Below are 13,917 nucleotides of genomic sequence, written 5' to 3'. Positions count from 1 at the left end.
GGTTCATGTATCATTCAGGAATCTGACAGCAGTGAGGAAGAACTTGCACTTGTGCCGCTGAGTGCTTTCCTTTCCGAGGATCTGTCATGGAGCCCCCTTGTCATTGAAATCACAAAGCAGGCTTGCCAGCGGCTATACTTTGTGAAGCGTTTGAGGAGATTGGCTACATCACCGAAAACTCTTGAAAATGTCTACAGGTGTACCGTAGAGGGCATTCTAGCTGGTTGCATCACTGTCTAGTACAGAGGTGCCAATGGTCAGGACAAGAAAAAAAAAACTCCTGCGGCAACATGGACACCAGACATCACTCCATCGAGCACATCTACGAGAGGCGCTGTCTTAAGGAAGCACCCTCCATCCTCAAGGATCCCCACCACCCAGGCTTCTTCCCTTGGCTAGCGTCGCGAAATAGGTACAGGTGGTGAAAGATGAGCACTCAATGGCACCAGGACATCTTCTTCCCCGCTGCCATCAGGTTCCTGAATGATCAATGAACCAAAGACACTGCCTTAATTTTACTGTTCATGAACTATTTTTATTTATTTTTTGTAAGGTGGTTTACATGAACGTATGCACCATGATGCTGCAAAACAATGAACCTCGTGACTTGTTCATGACAATAAATTCTGATTCTAATACTACTTGATGGTAAATGTCAAAGATCTTGTGTGATGGATGGTCAAGATCCTCAATAATTGTTTGAGCCCTATTTAAGCAACATACCTGGTGAATGCCATCCATACAGTATAGGGAGACCCCACTGATCTTGTCAGCTGTCTTAATAATCTCTGTATTAGAAAGTGCATCAAGGATGACACAGCGATCAAATGTGACACAACAAAGGCTAACCAGAAATTATATTTGGATACAGAGATGATGCCTTCAGGCCAGAAGGCAAATTGGCAGTAAGATTAGCATGGGCTGAATTTTCCTGTGCAATCTGGGAGGCAAAGCCTGGGTTTCATAGACAGCTTTGCAACACCAGTGACATGAGGCTCACGTGGCAAGGTATCAAAACAATAACAAATCAGAAGACAACCTTGTGATTCAACGAGACTGATGCATCCCTTCTGGACTGTCTGAACACCTCCTATGCATGGTTTGACAAGAGGAACAGTCAGACACCAAAGAAAGCTCTGTCTCCTCCTGAAGTACAAACCTCTTGCATAGCCGCAGCAGAGGTGAGGAGAATCCTATCAAGGGTTAACACGTACGAGGCAGTGGGTCCTGACAACATACTCGGTCGGGTACCGAAAGACTGTGCAGACCAACCGATGGATGTCCTTATGGAGATCTTCACAACGTCATTGCAGCAGTCCATTGTCCCCAAGGGTTTCAAGGTGGCCACCATCATCCTGATACCAAAGAGGGTGAAAATAACTGGCCTCAATGACAACCAGCCAGTGGCACTGGTCTTCAATGATTAGAGCGTATGCAGATGGAATGTGTTAAAGTGTATCTCCCAGAGACATTGGACCCATTTTAATTTGCCCAAGATGGAACCGTTCCTCTAACAATGCTTGTCCCTCTATTTGCCTCCATTCTGTCCTGACCCACCTGGAGAATAACACCTCATATGCCAGGCTACTGTGCATTGACCAGCTCAGTGTTTTGCATTTCAGATTTATTGTCAGAGAACATACAAAACTCTGAGATACTTTTTTTCCTGCAGGGAGCGGCAGAATTACCACTAATTCATAGCGTAATACAAACAATTGTACACAGCTTACACATGTAAACAGAAACAAATGTAATCAAACTGACTGGGCAACATAGAGAGAATTTAAAAGAGAAAATCAATAAAATGCACAAGTAAGAATCCTTAAACGAGTCCCTGATTGAGTTTGCTGCTGAGGAGTCTGATGGCGGAGGGATAGCAGCTGTTCCTGAACCTGGTGGTGCAAGTTTTCAGGCACCTAGACCTCTTTTCTGATGGTAGCAGCAAGAACAGAGCATGTGCTGGGTGGTGTGGATCCTTGATGATTGCAGTTGCTCTCTGACCACACCGTTCCCTGTAGATGTACTCAATAGTGGAAAGAGTTTTGCTTGTAATGTCCTGGGGTGTGCCCACTACCTTTTGCAGGCTTTATGCCCAGGGATATCGGTGTCCCCATACCATACCATGATGCAGCTGGTCAGCACATTTTCCACCACACCTCTGTAGAAATTTGCCAGGGTTTCTGATGTCATACCACATCTCCTGAGGAAGTAGAGGTGCTAATGCATTTTCTTCACAATGCCATTGGTGTATTGGGTCAAGGAAAGATCTTCTGAGATAGTGACTCCCAGAAACTTAAATATGCTCACCCTCTCCACCTCTGGTACCAAAGCTGTCTTCACTGGGAGTCAACTCCCCTCTCTGTAACTTGATTCTGGACTTCTTAACAGAAAGATTACAGTCTGTCCTAGGTTGGTAACAGAACATTGAGCTCCATCTCATGAAGCATTGGGTGCACCTCAAGGCTGTATGCTTAGTTTGCTCCTTTTACGCTACTGACCCATAACTGCATCACTAAATCCAGCTCCAACAGTCTCAAGTTTGCAGATGACATGACAGTAGTTTGCCTGATCAGAAATAACAAAGAGGTGGAAAATCTCGTGTAATTACCTGCATCTCAATGTGGACAAGACAAAGGAGATAATCATGGACTTCAGAAGGACCAGTGATGGCCACCCTCCACTGCACATTAATAGCTTGGTAGTGTAGAGCACGAAGTTCCTTAATAAGTGGCATCCTAGACAGATGACATCCCTTCACTTGTTTGGAAGGCACAACGGTGACTGCACTTACTGATGTGAGCAAGGCTACCAGCCACTATCTGTTATCTTTCTACAAGTGGCTCTCACGAGAGCATCCTGGCCGGCTGCATCACAGTGTGTACAGTTGCTGTACAGCATCGGATTGGAGGTCAATCCACAGGACCATAAAAGCACCAGAGAGGTCACCCTCCATCTCCCCAATTGTCATGATTTATTAGGTTCATTGTTTAAAGAGGGCATGCAAAATCAACGAGGACTCCTACCACCCAGCACGTAATATTTTCCAGCTATTCCCATTGAGAAAAAGGTACAGAAGTATCAGCCAGAACCAGACTTCTTCCCATGGTAATGATACTGCTCAATGACTGCTAAACTCGTCGTGACTCTCTAATTTATTAATATTACTTAATATACTGTGTATATGTATGTTATATTTGTACTTGTGTTTTCACTGCTCCAGACCGTGGACCAGAGAGCACTGTTTCGTTCCTACAATCAGATGACAAATAAACTTGAACTCTGTATTGACTTCTGGTTAATGTGACATTCCAAGCAGGAACAACCTCCAGGACTGCACTTCCAACAAAGACGTGTTTCCATGCTACAGCTCCGCACTGATTACACATTCAATTCCTTAGTGGGTCTTGAGCCCTAATTGTTAGAGGGAACCCAGTTGAACCAAACTTGGAAACGTGAATCTCCAAAATTATGCTGTCTAATATCCTCATTTGAGGATATTAGTGCACTCAGAAGGCACTGTAAAAATAAAGGGAGATCCGAATAAGGGAAAAGTCATTGAAAGAAAATGAACCTTCTAACAAGTGTCCTTGTTGTGCCCCACTGCGTTGAAGAGTTAGATTTGTGTCCAAAGCATCCGCAGCAGTATTGGTAGGCTAATAGAGTTCAAAGTCAGGGTACTTGATCAACAAAAAGCTGAGGATCGGCAAAAAATGTTGAAGTCATCAAAAGCATTTATAGAAGTTAAAGAATTACAAAGAAAGATGAGTTCTTTTGACTGGTGTCCCATTCACAAATGGGGGGTGGGAGTGGGGGAGAAATCCCTTTCTCTTTGAAAAGGAGTTAAAAATTGCATAGCATTTACTCATCTGCTGCTGGCCCCTTGTCGATCCCATGGGCTGATTACAGAGAGCTCAACTAAGAACAAGTATTTGATAAGAGTTGAGATGTCTGTTATTTCATCACATTCAAGTCAAACCGAATCAAGATCTCAGGCGCGTTAGAGCTTCCTGCTGAACCCAAACGTGAGAGCAGAATAAACAAGACAACCTGTAGGATTAGAGCAGCTGCGTATCATTATAAGAAGATATTGGAGTCTGCCATTTCTTATCTTGGATATGCTGGTAGAGTTTAAGCTTGAAATACAAACAAACCTTTTAAGCTGCAATTCTCCTTTCACACAGAGACTTCTGTTTGGGAAAAAAAAACTGAATTCCTTGCCCACTTGATGAAAAGCTCGGTTTTTAAAGGAGCAGAACGAGAATCAGATAGTGGAGACGGTATAGGAGGGGGTTACAGGGCTGTTTCATGGAGATAAAACATTTGTGTTGATGACCATTGAAGAACTTGGGTGTCTTTGATTTTGAAAACTGGCATCGAGGTGAAGATGAAATATTCTCTGTATGGAACAATTTCGAGGGCTGTACCTCTTATCAAGAGAGCACTTTGTAGGACTCGAGAGATGATATTGAGTTCATTAGTGGGTCTTGAAGCCCCAACTAGCAGGTGCTAGAGTGAATCCTGTTGCGTCAAAACCTGAAGAAGCTGCAATTGTCCCTAAAATTCAATTATGCCATCTCTCTCAACAAGGTCATGAATAATACAGGAAAGGATAAACCAATGGAAAGCATACAATTCCAATTTTTTTACATGATGTATTGGGGAAGTTCTCCATGCAGGGTTTGGGGCCACAACCAGACTATCCACATTACAGTCTCAACTGCCATTCATCCTGCCGTCATCATTCAGCAGGAAAGCCAATAGGTGGGTGGATCAGTGCACGCAAGGAGGGGGAAATGAAGTCATCAGACTTGACCAGCAGGGGAAATGGTGCACGACAGGATAGATGCAGGAATAGTATGGGCGGCTTGGTTAGTGTCATAGTTAGTACAACGTTATTACAGTTCCAGTGATCCAGGTTCCAATTTGGCTCTGTCTGTAAGGAGTTTGTATGTTTTCCCCATGTCTGCATGGATTTCCTTCCATTTCCTCCCATGTTCCAAAGATATATGGGTTTAGTACGTTAATTGCTCACATGGGTATATTTAAGCTGCATGGGCTCGTGGGCAAGAGGTACTTTGCTGTATCCCTAATTTTTTTTTTAAAATATAAATGAAATTAAATTAAAATATTCCTCTGGCCAAAGGTCAGAGTTCCACAATATCTGATTGACCACTCAGAGCATAGATGGGAAGAACTTTCTTCACGCAGAAGGTATTGAATCTTTGGAATTTTCCATCCAAAGGATGGTGGGGATTCAGTTAGTGAATATATCCAAGAGAGAGTGAGGTTGATGCATCAAGGGAGGTGGTCTTGCAAATGAAATGGAAGATCAGCCAAGATCTTACTGAATGCCAGAGCAGGCATGGGGGTGGGGGGGGGGGGTGGGGAGGAGGCTGAATGACCTTCAACTGCTTACTTCTCTTCTAGGTGGATCCAACCTTTCCCCTTTCATGGCCTGGAGCGTGGAAAATCTCCTGGTATTTGGAAGAAGTGAAATATCATAAGGCCTTACAACTCCTTACAAAACAGTCCACCAGCTAAGATTTACATTCAGCATCCAGCTGGCAGAAGGGAAGAAGAAATTGTGCATGAGAAAAGTGGTGACGTGTATGTGCATCCTGATCTCTGTTTGGTGGGGGCTGCCCAGGAAGCCTACACCTGAAATAACAGGAATTGAAAATGAAAAAAAGCAGATGCTGGGAATTGGAAAGAAAAAGATTAAAGTGGTGAAATGAAATGGATGTAATGTTGAGACTCTTTCGGACGCTGGTGAGTCCTCACTTGGAGTACTGCATACAGATTTGAGAAAGGATCTGCTTGTACTGGAGAGATTCAGAGATTGACTAGAATGATACCAGGAATGAATGGGTTAGGGTATGAGGAACGTTCGTCAGCCAACTCGTCGGAGTTAAGAAGGATGAGGGGGATCTCAGAGGCATTTTGAAGGCTGAAAGGCCTGGGCAGAGTAAATGTGACAAAGTTGTTTCCTATGATGGTGGGGGGGGGACGGTTTAGGACAAGAGGCCACAATTTCAGGATAAAAGGGCGCCAGTTTAAAACAGAAATGAGAATAAATTTCTTTAGCCAGAGGGTCGTCAGTCTGTGGAACTTGTTGCCACAGGCAGCTGTGGAATCGAGGTTGTTGGGGGTACTTAAGACAGAAATTGACAGGTATTTGATTAGTCAGGGCATCAAGGGTTACGGGGAGAAGCCTGGGGAGTATGGTTGAGTGACAGATGATTAAGTGGTGGAGGAGACCCGATGGGCCGATTGGCCTATTTCTGCTCTTATATCCTGTGTGTGACTCAGCAGGTTAGACAGTATCCGTGGAGAGGCAAAAACAAAACAAACATTTCACGGTGAAGACACTTCTTTATCTTCTCTTTCCACCGATGATGTGTTTCCAGCATTTTCTTGCTTTATTCCTTGAAATTACGGAGATTGGATAAATTATTTTACAAATTGTTTAAAGAACGTCTGTGTTTATACATCACCAATGCTTCAAACAGGAGAGGAAGTATCAAAGTTTAACAATTAGATTCAGTATTTGTGAAATCTGGAAAAACATCCTGTCTCTGTCAACAGAGCAGTATTTATAAAGCTCACTATCTTCTCACCAAACACATGACACTCAATGAAGGAGACAATCTTGGCAGCCAACTGGTACCAGCAAAGACGGGCACGGACTAGTGACAAGAGTGTACAGATGATTTCTGTTGCTGGAGAGGTGAATAATGGCCAAGCCATCAAAAAGAAGCTCCTGCTTTAAAATGCTAGGAGATATTGTACGTGCAGCGCACAGGCAAATCCCCCTCATTTAAGCTTCACACGGGGAAAAACAACCTTCCAACAATGCACGTGTGCTTGGTACTTCACTGAGACACCAGAATAGATTGTGTGTCTGACTCCCAGAGTGACCACTGAGCCCAGCTGTCAATTGCAGTAATAACAACATCATTTCTAGATTGAAGGGTTTATAGCTTTAAAGAATATATTATCAAAAAAAATCAAAGCATAGTTGGAAAAGTAAACAAATCTATTTATGGCTCAATTAATTACCCAAAACATAATACCAAGCTGCAATGGTACAAAGAAAACAGGTGGCTTTATTGCAAGGTATCATTTCCCTCACAAATATGTCATCGAACACAAAATGTGCTTTGACTTAAATCTTTTAATCATTCAAATTCCAGACATGCAGTTTCGGAAAATGGAGGTAAAACAGCTGCAGGAAAATTAGGTTTACTATTGATTGTCCTGTTGCTCAATTGAACTCTCTCCATAGAACAGAACCATAGAGCACGACAGCACAGAGAGCAGGCCATTTGGCTCTTCAAGCTGTGCCAAAACATCATTCTGCTAGTCCCACTGACCTGCACCAATTCCATACCCCTCTATCCAATTTATTCTTAAAACAAGAGTGAGTCCGCATTTACCATGTCAGATGGCAGCTTGTTCCACACTCCCACCACTCTCTGAGTGAACAAGTTCCCTCTAATGTTTCTCCTTAACCTTTCCCTTTCACCCAAAAGTCATGTATTTATCTCTCTTAATCTAAGTGGAAAGAGCCTACTCACATTTACTCTGTCTATACCCTCATAATTTTCTAAACCTCATCAAATTTCCTCTCATTCTTCTACATTCCAAGGAATAAACCTGTTTAATCTTTCCCTGTAACTCAACTACTGAAGACACGGCAACATCCTAGTAAATCTTCTCTGCACTTTTTCAATCTCACTGATACCTTTCTTGTAGTTTGGCGACAAGAACTGCACACAATACTCCAAATTTGGCCTCACCAATGTCATAACAAACTCACCATAACATCCCAACTCTGTATTCAATACTTTCATTTATGAAGGCCAAGATACCAAAAGCTCTCTTTACAACCCTGTCTACCTGTGATACCACTTTCAAGGAATTATGTATCTGTATTCCCAGATCACTTTGTTCCTCCACACTCCTCAGTGCCTTATCATTTGTATGTCCTACCTTGGTTTGTCCTTCCAAAAATGCAACACCTCACTCTTGTCTGCATTAAATTCCATCTGCCATTTTCTGGCCATTTTTCCAATTGGTTCAGATCCCTCTGCAAGCTTTGAACACCTTCCTCGCTGTCCACAATGCCTCCAGTCTTAGTGGCATCAGCAAACCTGGTGATCCAATTTCCCATATTATCATCCAGATAATTGATATAGGCAACAAACAACAATGATCTCAGCACCGATCCCTGAGGCCCACCACTAATCACAGGCTTCCAGTCTGAGAAGTAATCAACCACTGCCACACTCTGTCCTCTCCCATTCACCCAATTTCAAATCCTCTCCATGGATACCTAGTGTCTGAACCTTCTGAACTAACCTCCCACGTGGGATCTTATCAAAGGCCTTAATAAAGTCCATGTAGACAGCATCCACAGCCTTTCCTTCATCTCTTGTATACATAAAATGCTGCAAGATTCAACATTCCTACCAGATTTAGTTTAAATTGAGCTGATTTCGACAGGATCAACGACTATTAAAAGCTGGTAGAGTGTATTAATGTGCAGCATTTATATATTTTTTTAATATAACTGCAGGTTTACAAAATTATACTGTTTGAATGCCCAAGGGTGCAGAACTGTTTGAACCTGAAACAAAGCCCTACATCTAAAGAAGTTCTGTAGCTTTTAAACAAGCCTGAATGTTTTGATGCCATTAGGCTCTGGGCTAGAGCACTGCAATTACTTTTCGACCTTCTTCAGTTTATGTTCTAGATGGGAGGATTTATGCACCTGGCTCATTAAGTACCTTCAATTAAATGCTACTGGGTGGATTTGGATAGGAACTTGTTGTAAGGGCCTGCTCTTGCTCAATCCGATACATCACGCTCTCAGCCCCTCATTAAATGTAGTTTTACCTGCAGCAGAGCATGAATACATTTTCGATTAACATGTAAGACAAAGGAGCAGAAATAGGCTTTTCAGCACCATCAAGTCTGTTCCGCCATTCAATAATGAGCTGATCCATTTTCCTTAGGCTTCTCTCCATAACCTTTGATGTCCTGGCTAATCAAAAATCTATCAATCTCTGCCTGAAATATGAAAAATGATTGGACTGCCTGAGGCAACAAATTCCAGATTCACCACCTTCTGGCTACAGACATTTCTCTGTATCTTTGTTCTAAGTGGGCACCCTTTAACCCTGAAGTTAAGCCCTTTTGTTCTAGACTCTTCCACTACAGGGGACATTTCTACATCTGCCCTGTCCATGCCTTTCAACATTTGAAATGCTTCAATGAGATCCCTCCTCCTTCATCTAAATTCCAAAAAGTAAAGGCTATCAGCGGCCAAACATTCATCATACGATAATCCTGGAATCATCTTTGTGAACCTGCCCGTACTTCCGTAAACGAAGAGCCCAAATTGCTCACAATACTCCAAGTGAGGTCTCGCCAGTGTCTGTTAAAGCCTCAACATCACATCCCTACTCTTAGATGCCTCCTGAATTATATTACATTTGCCACCTTCACCACCGACACATGCATGAGAACTCAGAGGTCCCTTTACATCTGGGAATTTTCAAATTTCTCCCCATTGAGAAAATAGACTGCCCATTTATTTCTTCTGCCAAAGTGCATGACACTACAATTTCCAACATTGTATTTCATTTGCCACCTCTCCGCCCATTTTCCTAATCTGTCTAAGTCCTTCTCCAGTTTTTCTATTTCCTCAACATTGCCTACTCCTCCACCTTTCATTGTAACATCTGGAAACTTGGCCACAAAGCCATTTATTCCATAATCTAAATCATTGATGTAAAACAAACAAAGAAAAGGATGTGACGTTGACCCCTGTGGACCACCAGCAACAGGCAATCAGCCAGAACATGATCCCTGTATTCCAATTCTCTGCTTCCTGCCAATCAGCCAATGTTGTACATATACTAGTCCATTTCTTGATATACCATGGACTCTTATTAAGTAGCCTCATGTGTGGCATCTCATCAAACGCCTTCTTAAAATCGAAATATATCCGCTGCATCTCCTTTATCTAGCCCACTTGTCACTTCTTCAAAGAATTCCAATCGATTTGTCAAGTAAGATTCTCCCTTAAGAAAAGTAGACTGGCTTTGGCTGATCTTGTCAAGTGCCTCCAAGTACTCTGTGACCTCATCCTTGACAATTGACTCCAAAATCTTTCCAACCACTCACATCAGGCTTTTTGCTGCCTCCCCTTCTTGAATAGTGGGATGATATTTGCAATTTACAAATCCAGGACCATACCAGAATCTATGGATCTCAACCTTTTTCCTTTCCACTCACATACCACTTTAAGTAATCCCTATGCCATCGGTACTCTGTGAGTGGGAAGGGAAGGTTGAGAATCATTGCTCTAGACCCAATTGTTACTGAAATATTTTGCTTGAGAAAAATTGTCATTGGCCCATTTCCTTTGGAGTTATGAAACCGTGCACATAACAATTCAATTAAGTACGATTAAAAAAGTGGTTTTCAAGCTTTTTCTTTCCACTCACATACCACCTTAAGCAATTCCTTACTAATCACAGAACACATATGGCATAGGGATTACTTAAACTGGTATGTGAATGGAAAGAAGAAGGTTGAGAACCACTGATCTATTACCAATGCCTCCACAATCTCTACACCTACCTCTTTCGGAACACGAGGGTGGAATCCGTCTGCTCCTGAGACCATTCAGCTTTCTGAGCACCTTCTCCCTTGAAATAACAACTACTTTCATTGCCCTTCCCAGATACCTTTGCACACTGCTAATGTCTTCCACATTGAAGACTGATACAAAATACTCAGAGAGCTCATCTGCCATCTCCATGTCTCCAGTTATTGTATCTCCAGCATCATTTTCTTGCAGATTTGTATCTACTGTCACCTCTTTTACTCTCTCCATACTTGAAGCCTTTTGTATAGTCTTTGATACCATTTACTAGCCTACTTTCAGACTTCATCTTTTTCCTCCTTCTGTTTTTGTTGCCTTTTGCAAGTTTTTAAAAACTTCCCAATCCTCTATTTTCCCACTAAATTTTTGCTTCCATGAATGCCCTCTCTTTTGCTTTACATTGGATTTGCCTTCCCTTGTCAGCCACAGTTGTGAATTTTTTCCATTGGAATATTTCCTCTATTTATCATGCACCATCCTCATTTCTTGCATTGCTGCTCTGCCGTCCTCCCAACTAGGGCTCCCTTCCAGTTCCTCTCTCATGTCGCAATAAAGCTCCTTGTAAAGTTTCAAAGTGAACTCGATCATATTGTGATCACTGCCCCCTAATGGTTCCTTTCCTCCAAGCACCCTCATCATCTAGATCAGTGGTTCTCAACCTTTTTCTTTCCACTCACATACCTCCTTAAGCAATCTCCTACTAATCACAGAACACATATGGCATAGGGAATACTTAAATTGGTATGTGAATGGAAAGAAAAAGATTGAGAATCAATGATCTAGTGCATTACACAACACCCAATCCAACCGATCAGAGTGGGCTGCTCTAAAAAGCCATCACGTAGGCTTTCTACAAATTCTCTTCCTTGAGATCCAGTCTCCACCTGATTTTCCCTATTTACTTCCATGTAAAAATCCCCGATGACTTTGCTCTTATGACAGCTTTTTCTATTTGCTGTTGTAATTTGTTGTCCACATCCCAGCTACGGAGGACTGTGTATAACTGCCAATAGTGTCCTTTTACTCTTGCCATTTCTTAACACAACCCAAAATAATGCTATATTTTTTGTTTCTTTGTTACCTCTTTTTAATGATTTAATCTTACTCCTTACCAACAGAGCCTTGCCACAGCTTGCATGGACTGCGTTAGAAAAAAATCGAACGAATTAAAAAAAAAACTTTAACCTCCCGTACACTAAAAATATATAATGAAATAATGTAAATGAAAACAAATTTTAATCTGAATTTAAATTTTTTGTGAATATCTGAGTCAGGTTCCTGACGTTTGGAGTTTGTTAGTTGCTTGACTCAGCATGACCAGAATTGCCACTGAAGAGAGTGCCAAGTCCGCAGCACATCAGATCATTACCAATGGATCACCAAGCTATTTCCAACATCTGGGTTGCAGTACAGAGACATAGAAGTCAGAAGTGCCTTGAATGTTGGGAGGAGGACACTATATAAAGAATAAATAGAAGCAGGGGTCAACCATTTTCTCCCTCTTGTTTGCTCTGCCAGTCAACAAGATCATAGATTCGGACTATGGCACATAGAAACTGACCGTTCAGCTTATTGAATTTTCAAAAGTTAGACAAACAGCATGGTAAAAGGCTATTCCGGCCCACAAGTCCATGCTGCCCAATTTACGCCAAATTAACCTACACCCTCCCCCCCCCCCGCCCCAAACGGTATGCTTTGAACAGTGGGAGAAAACCAGAGCCCCCAGGTAAAATCAACACAGACACAGGAAGAACATACCAACGCCTTACAGCCAGCGCAGGATTCGAACCCTGAACTGGCCCTACCACTGTAAAGGCACTGCACTAATCGCTATGACAACCATGCTGCCCCAGTTATTAATCTCACCTTCCAGCACTCTATCAGTGTCTTCTTTCCCATGAGTTTCAAGCACTCGTAAATGTTGTACCTAGCTTGGCCAGCTTCTCAGTTAGTGTGTGCTGTCACCTATATCTTTTACCTCAGTTGTACTCTGTGGCACTAATCTAGATCCCTTTAACATCTAAAATCCTATTTATCTTGATCTTGAATGTACTCAGTCACTGAGTATTTACTCTGAACAGGATAAGTGTTGGTGTGAGGCATATGCTTTACAGGCTACTGCAGGAACCATAATACCAATGGATACTTGACAGAACGTCTGCAGTGAAAGGCGAGAACACTGACCCATTGCACAAACCAGTTTCCCTTTTGCTTGCAGTCCCTATAATGTTATAGCAGAATTTTGTTTTTAAAAAATCACCACCTATCCTTTAAAAAAAATACAGTATTTAAGATATTTTTTTTGTTCCAGGTGTTGAAGTTAGGGGAGATAGATGTTCCCAACACATTGAAAGCAAGGACTCATGTCAATAAGGCCACTAGCCAAAAGTTTGTGAGTACTGGGTTCTATTATGGGAGACATGGAAGACAAAAGGTGGGCTGTGATGATGAATCCCATTTAAAGACCAACCGTGACAAGAACTAGAACAATTTGGAGTAAAAATAAGAACATGTCATGTTGAGGTAGAGGACGCAGTGAATACACTTCGTGTGTGTGTGTGTGTGTGTGTGTGTGTGTGTGTGTGTGTGTGTGTGTGTGTGTATAAAACAGTAAACAGAGCTCAATTTTCTTAATATTCTTGCTTTCTTTATATCCACAGTGTTGTCCAGTCTTAACTCCCTTCATGTAAAACACCAATATCACTCACACAGCCTTTGCTCTTTTGCCAACAGCCCCTCAAACACCTGAAAGGTGGACGAACAGAGTGTGGTGCCACTTGTTGCTGTCTGTGTAACATGATGTCACGGACATTTACTTCAAGTAAAAAGGTTCGTCTGAAGTCTTTCTCCCTCTGGTGGCAGAGAACTTGTGGTGGCAATTTCCATATCCCAGAACTGAACTTGACATTTTATCTGAGATTTTCTTGAATGCTCTTTCCTGCAGGAAACAGAACCCCAACATCAAAAGGGATGTTGGGAACTGCAGCACTGGTGAATTTAAAAGGAACACAGGGTCATTGGCACTTGGGCCAGATGCTGAAACATTGGAATTTCTAAGGAGTGGGAGAGCAGATTATCAGAGTTTAATCATTAAACTATTTCTAACAAAGTGTTTTCGACCTGAAACATTAATTTCCACAAATAACAGTTGAGCTGTTGTAAGTTTCCAGCATTTAAAAAAAACTACAACTTCTCTGTGGTTTAATGTGCCTTTAATGCATTTTTAAAGACATTACAGTTCT

The 13,917-nt window shown here is 42.0% G+C and overlaps 1 long non-coding RNA gene across 1 annotated transcript; it reads left to right on the top strand.

Moving 5' to 3' along the window:
* Positions 1 to 899: 899 nt before the first annotated feature.
* Positions 900 to 13,574, top strand: LOC138756594 (uncharacterized). Its single transcript, XR_011353177.1, has 3 exons — positions 900 to 1,181; positions 5,428 to 5,769; positions 13,409 to 13,574. It is a non-coding gene; the product is annotated as an uncharacterized lncRNA (long non-coding RNA).
* The last annotated feature ends 343 nt before the right edge of the window (positions 13,575 to 13,917 follow it).

Source organism: Narcine bancroftii, chromosome 3 (genome assembly GCF_036971445.1).
Source record: "Narcine bancroftii isolate sNarBan1 chromosome 3, sNarBan1.hap1, whole genome shotgun sequence".
NCBI lineage: Eukaryota > Metazoa > Chordata > Chondrichthyes > Torpediniformes > Narcinidae > Narcine > Narcine bancroftii.
Note: the sequence above shows the minus strand (reverse complement) of the source record. Positions and strands in the feature narration are given on the sequence as shown.